Source organism: Hibiscus syriacus, unplaced genomic scaffold, assembly GCF_006381635.1.
Source record: "Hibiscus syriacus cultivar Baekdansim isolate YM2019G1 unplaced genomic scaffold, ASM638163v2 tig00007204_pilon, whole genome shotgun sequence".
Classification (NCBI taxonomy): domain Eukaryota; kingdom Viridiplantae; phylum Streptophyta; class Magnoliopsida; order Malvales; family Malvaceae; genus Hibiscus; species Hibiscus syriacus.
Window position 1 is genome coordinate 617,638 of NW_024062129.1, and position 7,482 is coordinate 625,119.

At 35.4% G+C, this 7,482-nt stretch overlaps 1 pseudogene; it reads right to left on the reverse strand.

Moving 5' to 3' along the window:
* Positions 1-1,794: 1,794 nt before the first annotated feature.
* On the reverse strand, positions 1,795-5,398 carry LOC120201442 (annotated as a pseudogene).
* Positions 5,399-7,482: the final 2,084 nt, after the last annotated feature.

Below are 7,482 nucleotides of genomic sequence, written 5' to 3' on the forward strand. Positions count from 1 at the left end.
AATTTTCATAAATTTATCATCTACTATGGTCATATGATATTTGACTTGACTAGTATCAATTTTCAATTTTTAATATTTGTAGCAAGTTACTAAGAAGTTTAATCTAACATGATAATTAATTTTAAGATTCAAACTTTAAATTTGTCGGATATCACTTTTTTAGGGTAAATTTTACGGTTGATTCCTTATGTTTTCGTTTTGACCGATTTTAGTCACGGATTCAAAAAAATAGTTTTGATCTCTTACATTATTCGTCCATTAAGTTTTATTAGTCTCCCAACCGTTAACGGTTAACAAAAGTGGTGCATAAGACACTCTCTTCCATTTTTAATATGTTTAGGACTGATAAAAATATAATGAAAATATAAATTTTACTTAATAAATATCTTTATTCTTTTTTATTAAGTTAAAGGTGATTACAAAGTAGTATTTGTTCTAAGTATTCTCTTAAATCATTTGACAATGAACGCTCAATCACCCTGCAATCGCTGGTGCTCGAACATGTGCCCTTTAAGAACAACAACGATTCATTTAACTATTGAGGTAAGTTGGTTTGTACTAAATATCTTTATTCTTAAACTTTATTATTTGTTCTAATCTAATTTATTTGCATCTTCTAAAGAGCCGCATCCACACATAAAAAATATCACATGAAAATTTTATGTTACTTAAAATTAATCTAGAATTGACCCTACAAGCCCCCGACTTAACAAAATCCTGACCCCAAGGGTCACATTTTTTGAGGTAAGTCATTTCGTTTAGACTATTATAATAAAAAAAATGGACGTTATTACGATTAACACAACATTTTTATACATACATATTTGAATAAAAAAAATAAAATTCAAAGAGTATTGTTCTTTTACAAAAAAAAATGAATTACAAACGTAAAAGTTGTGTTATAATCTACTTTATACTAATATTTTGGTGTAGTGATGTTTTAGATCCTTTTGAATTTAAATATTAATTAAATAAATATTTATCATTCTAATTTTTAAATTTATATACTTAATAGATCCTTTTACTTTTGATATAAAATAATTTAACTCCCTCTCAACGTTTAATCTTAGCTCTGTCCCCGTAAACAAATCAATTAGGATTTTCTTTATATTAGTAATATTTATGATATTTTATGTTATTGTTGCTGCATGCCTTTGCCCAAAGATCTTGCACCAATCAACTTCCTGTTGCAATATAAAGAGTTGAATTCAGTACCAGTTTCGCATGTACCACGCCATCTCTCCGGCACCGGTTGCAAGCCTTCATCATTTAAACTCACTTTCAGGCCAGATGCCCGTGTCAAGGACTCCAATGATCATGTCATCACTGAATCCTACCACAGACCATGACCCGCAGTGTTTCTTCAATCAAAGAAGTGGAGGGGTATGTGTTGTGTGGAGTTGCCCGAATGTTTCATGATATGCTGCAAGATGACCTGACAACGGGTGATGTTGACCCAGATGGACATAGATGGACACATGATTTTATGCTAGAGAGACGAACTTCTAAAATTTTAGAAATAGATGATCTTACTAGGGAAAGAAATCAAATTCAATGAAAAATATAGAAAAAAATATCTAAAACATATGATAATTTGAAAATTTTAAGGGACGATGGCCCCAACAACCTCCCTCGGTTCATCTCCAAGGTGGGTTTGGGATAACACAACACTAAACCCATCCAATACACGGTTTTAATGACAAACCAAGAATACAATGTACTTCTCCATGAAATTTCAAACTGCCTACATAAAAACCAGCAGCATTTAGAATGTGATAATGAGTATAAAACAATCACAGTGAGGCATGTATTAGTTTTTGAATCAATAAAGGACGACGTTGATGATTGGCTGCAAATCCTTGTCTGTGTATCAATGCTACAAGAAAAAAACAATGCATGTCCCATTTATCCAAAATATTTAGAGCAGAGAAACTGTAAAATTATAGGATGATCACTTTTTGAATCCTTTTGTTTCCCTTCTGTACAAGTAACAAGCCTCATTTTGCTCTGCAACAGGAAGATTCTGTATAACAAACACCACGCACACCTCCTCCTAGTTCACAACTATAGCTTAAACGAATCGAGGAGCCTGTCTCGTATGATTGACGTCAAAGAGAGAGCATGTTATGAGGAGATTGCGGTGATCCAGTTTCGAGCAAAAAGCTTCTACTACAATATGACCTTGATGTACTCGATGATGAAGCAAGATACCTTCCATCCCCACTGTGATAATACGGTCCACTCCTAGGAATTTTGCCTCCGCTTGTTCTTCCTCTTCCATCACTACCTTCATAATCTTCGTCTTCGACGGCTTGTATAAACCCACTATGCATTGGATCCGAACTCTCATAAAGAAGTCGAATTACCTGTTTGATTGAGGGTCTAGCCCGCCCTTCTCCCTGGGTGCACCATCTCGCAATAGTTACAACTGTATGTAGTTGGTCTAAGTCAAAGGAGTCCTTAATTTGGGGGTCCACTAGGTTATGTAGCCTTGACTCCGATGCCATCAGTATCTGCGATGATTCTACTAAGTTCCTGCCATCTTGTACGGCTCGTCTTGCAGACACTATCTCCAAAAGTAACACACCATAGCTGTATACATCACTTTTATCCGTGAGCTCATGAGTGAGCACATATTCGGGATCCACATAACCTGAAAGTACTCTGAAGTTTAGATCTTTAATCAACATGAAACACTAAAACTTCCAATGGTTTATTGTCTAACCTGGAGTTCCACAGATGTCGGCATTTACAGGTTCAAAGCATATAGAACCATCTTTTGAAGCATGCGCAAGCCCAAAATCTGCAACCTGGAGGACACAGTAAAGCAGAAAGCAGGAATTGATAGCACTGTCATTTCATGCTTTCACCAGAAAATAAAAGTTCTTTAAAGTTCCACAGATGTCGGCATTTACAGGTTCAAAGTATTCTCTTTGTTTTACAATGGCCTTTTGTTCTTTCACCAGCTTTCAGCTTTCTATATCGACATTCTGGAGGGAACTTATCGAATTTCATAGGGGGATGCCTAGTATACATGAGACCAAAATTCAAGTGGCAGTTCAACAAACTGAGCATTTTAACAGAAGCAATACCTTTGCAACAAAATTCTCGTCCAATAAAATGTTGCTTGATTTGATGTCCCTGTGGCACAGAGGTGGATCGCAATAAAAATGAAGGTACTCCTGCAAACAATAATCACAGACGAGTTAAACAAAACTGGTTTAGCAAGATAATTTGTATAAGAAAATCTGTAAATCCTAAAAGCAACAGAATTAACTACTATTACCAAAGCATTAGCCACATCAATTGCAATTTGTATTCTGGTCTGCCAACTCAGCGGGGTTTGTCCTGGGGCTGCACGATACGAGATTATATCCATTTAAGGCATGCAATGAACAATGATGAACATAGAAAAGCAACATTGGAAAGCAGTTGATAAAGTCTTCCTTCTACTGTATTTAAGCATACAAATTTGTTATACAATTATCAGAGAAGTTAAAACAGTTTCAAATGGAAGACAGATTCTTCTTTCAAACAAAAATAATGTAACTAACTTGCAACTACTCCTAAGAACCCCTTGACAAACCTATTTACGGATAATATTGAACTTTAGCGAAGTGAATTTAAGGAATGGAGAAGCATACAATGAAGATGATCCTTTAGGTTTCCATTTGGCATGTATTCGTACATTAGAAACCTGCCCAAAGCAAAAGCATTTAGTTTTGCTTGTATATGGATCAATCACCTGGAAATAAATACACAAAGGAACCATACCTCTGACGCTTCTCAATGCAAAATCCTCTTAGAGCAACTAAATGACGATGGTGTAATCTAGCAAGAAGTTCTATTTCTCTGCAAAATTCATCTTCTGCCTGCTCTGAAACCTTGTCCATCCGCTTCACAGCTACCACAGAGCCATCGCAAAATTGAGCCCTGTGTACCGTCCCAAACCCTCCGCGTCCAATGACTGTGTTAAAATTCTCAGTTGCATTTTTTGTTTCCTTGTAGCTATATTTCGAAACATCAAAGAAGTACCTGCATTTTAACACCAATTCCCATCAGATTACACAACTGCCCTTTGAAAAATGATGTTCAAAACCTGTCATTATCAATGGAGAATAGGTGATATCAAACAAACCTTCCTGAAATTTACGCATGGGCCGAGCAGAAGGAAAGAGTTTTGCAGAGTTTTTATCCATACTCTCAGAATCTTCCAACTCTCTCTTTTTCCTACGAATCAAAACTACAAATACTATAAGCATCATCACAGCAGCTACTGTAACTGCTATGCAAATGCCAGGAATAATTGTTAGGCGGTAAGTATGGCGGTTTTGTTTTTGAGGTACTCCCAACACGAGTTGACTTGGACTAGCAGCAATCAATGAACTAGGAGAAACCTTCGGGGCAGGTGGAGATGGAGAAGGAGATGACTCTGAAACTAGCAACAAAATTGCAACAAATAACTAGCCGATTAAACAGTGTACATAAAAGTTCTTTCAATTAAGAAAAATAAGCCATAGAAAACATATTCATATATTTATAATTTTTTTAACAAGGCACCAAAGCATTATAATGTTTATTATAAATCCCCATAAAAGCACTCAATTTTAGTTGATGATTGTTCTAGACCGCCTATTTCAGTTACCCGAAAGGGAATGTATCAATAACACTTCTCGACTCTAATTATACCTGATAAGAGGAAAGGCAAAGAAGAATAGTAGATATTTGAGCAATGCAAGAAACTGAAAAAGTGGGAGCAACCTTTCAAAAACTATCCATGTGACCATAGACCTACACCCAGTTCTTGTATGAAATCAAATCACTGTTCATATGAACATATTCATACCTGGTGGGATATTAAATCCCTGAACTTGGAAAAAGCAAGTTGCGAATTCAGCAGCTGAGGTGTTGTCAACTTTGCTTGCTAGTGCGGCAAAGGTTGCATCTCGGCAGGTGCTCAATGTCATATTATTTTCAGATCCAACTAGATGATGAAGGTAGACAATGCCAGCATTTAAACACTTTCGGCAATCAATCTCCTGCGTAAGTGACAGTTTGCAGTTCTCTGTGACTTCCGTAAATTTTGGAGACTCGAGCATCTGTGTCACAGTTGTTCGTCCCCTGCAATCATATCTAACAGGAATTTTTGTACCAAACCCACAGAAAATGGTGGCATTCCGTGGCACACCGTGCAGCTCCATAGTTTGCAATATGGACTGGATGCAGATGTCAGACAATTCTGATGAAACTCCTAGTTGACTCGTCACATTTGCATATCGAGCAACAGAAAATGCAACGAAAGCATTCATATAGCGGCAACACTTTCCTCTGTCATCTTTATTGGAGCATAAAGAAGCCACACGGGTAAAATTTGATCCACTCAAATCTAAGGGGCAATCTGCAGAAGTAGTAAGACCATTGATCAGATGTGAGCGACTCAACCAAGAAAACATCATCATCTTTGCTTTACAGTAAATCACTCGCAAAATAGATTACCGACAATGACAAGAAACGTGTTTGACAGACGTTGTTTGCATGATAGTTGAAATTTTGTAACCTTTAAAGGACTAGTTACCGATTATTATAAGGAAAAGTACCCTATTCAATTAACTGAATCCAGATAAAAGCACCTAAAATCCAGCATTCTCTTCGACTGCCCTTATTTGTAAATCTAAATCAGTGGGAAATCGACACTATACTATTGGAATCACATTGCCACATCATTTGTACTAAGCAAAAACATACACCGCAAGCCATAAATATCCAGTTGTAATGACAGCAGTTTAGCCATTAATTCCTCACACCGAGAGCTCTTAGTATCCATTAAGCTAAATCCAAATATTGAAGATATATTGGATTGAACAGTGCATTGTCTTCAAGTTCATTAAACAGTCAGCAAAAAGAAATACCCGTAAATATTCTAAACCACGTTGCAGGGAACAAAGTGCAGGTAACTCAAACACTCTAGTGCTTATCACAATAATAAAAAGAAAAAAATGTATAAACATATAAAGCACACATTTTTATACGACTGCAAATCAAAATTCCAAAATTTCTACTTTAAAACCCAAAACCTATTTTCCAGGATTCAACTCTTACTCAAACCCAAAGCCTATTTTCCAGGATTCAACTCTTACCCAACCCAAAACAGCATCTTTTACAAAAGGAAAAAGAAATGATAACAAGCTTACAAAAACTGCAACTTATTTACAAAAGCAAACTAGAGCTAAGCTTTAGAAACATAACCCGCCAATATCAATGGAAGCTGGAAACAGAGAAAGCCAGGAACCCCAACAGTGCATTAGCATAAACCACCATTGTAGAGCAGGAAAAAGCTTTCCTTTTTTTTAAGTTTTTCCCTAAGAAACAGGAGAGGAGGAAGAGATATATGAAGAAGGAAAGTCGAAAGGGTACATCTGGGAACCGTAGAGAAGGGAGTTGCAGAGACCAGGGCTTTTGACCCTTCTCTCTCTCTTTCAAGTCTTTAAACAGTGTAGTAGATGTTCCCAGATCTCTCAACTTGAAGGGTCAGGCTATTTTTTATCATAGGAAATTGAATAAAATGGGATACTGTGGTCCCAAAGAATCACATTGAAGTGAGCCAGTTTTGAGATTACGACTCGTTTCATTAAATGTGTATCAATTTATATCTCTATGGTATTTTTGGTTTAAAAAAGAAAGAAAGATCATATCATATCTCTTAAGATATTTGGTTTCAAACCACAATTAACTAAAACTTAAGTTGTATATTGTTCTACGATTATAACATAATATTTATTCAAATATTTCTAATTATTTATAATATACACACTTTACATATACAATTGTTCGAATCTAATATTTTAAGAGAAAATAACATCCTTTTGGTCACTGAAACTTTCGATAGTTATAAATTGAACCCACTTTTTCCCCTTCTGATAAGAAAACCATCTGTTTTGTACGTTAGCAGCACATGTAACAAAACGCTTTCTTTGCAAACAGAACCTTGTTTTGTTTGTTTGTTTAAAGCAAGGAAATGCAAAACCAATTTCTTTATGAGAAATGGAAAAGTGAATTTTATTGCGAAACTTGCATATATTGTAACAAACAATTTGGCATCTATTTTAACAGGACAAAGCCCGCAGTGAAAGCGACACATGAGGTGGTATGTAATTGATGAAAACCGGAACAGGATACTCGAGATGCGGTTACTTAAACTCGGAGTTAGGATTTTAACTTAAAGGGATAAAGTATAATTTTTTAAAATTATGGGGGTAATTTTATAATTATCTTATAAATATTTAAATTTTATGTATAAATTAAATGTAAAAAATATTGTCGGGTTGGGATACATAGCCCCTCCCATGCCCTTCATAGTTTGTCCCTGCTTGAACCTAGAGTTTCAATTTTCAAAGTAGAATAATATTCTTTTTAATTATTGAGGTCACTCAATAAATTTAAATAAATTTTATTAATTGATTACCATATAAATATAAAAAAATT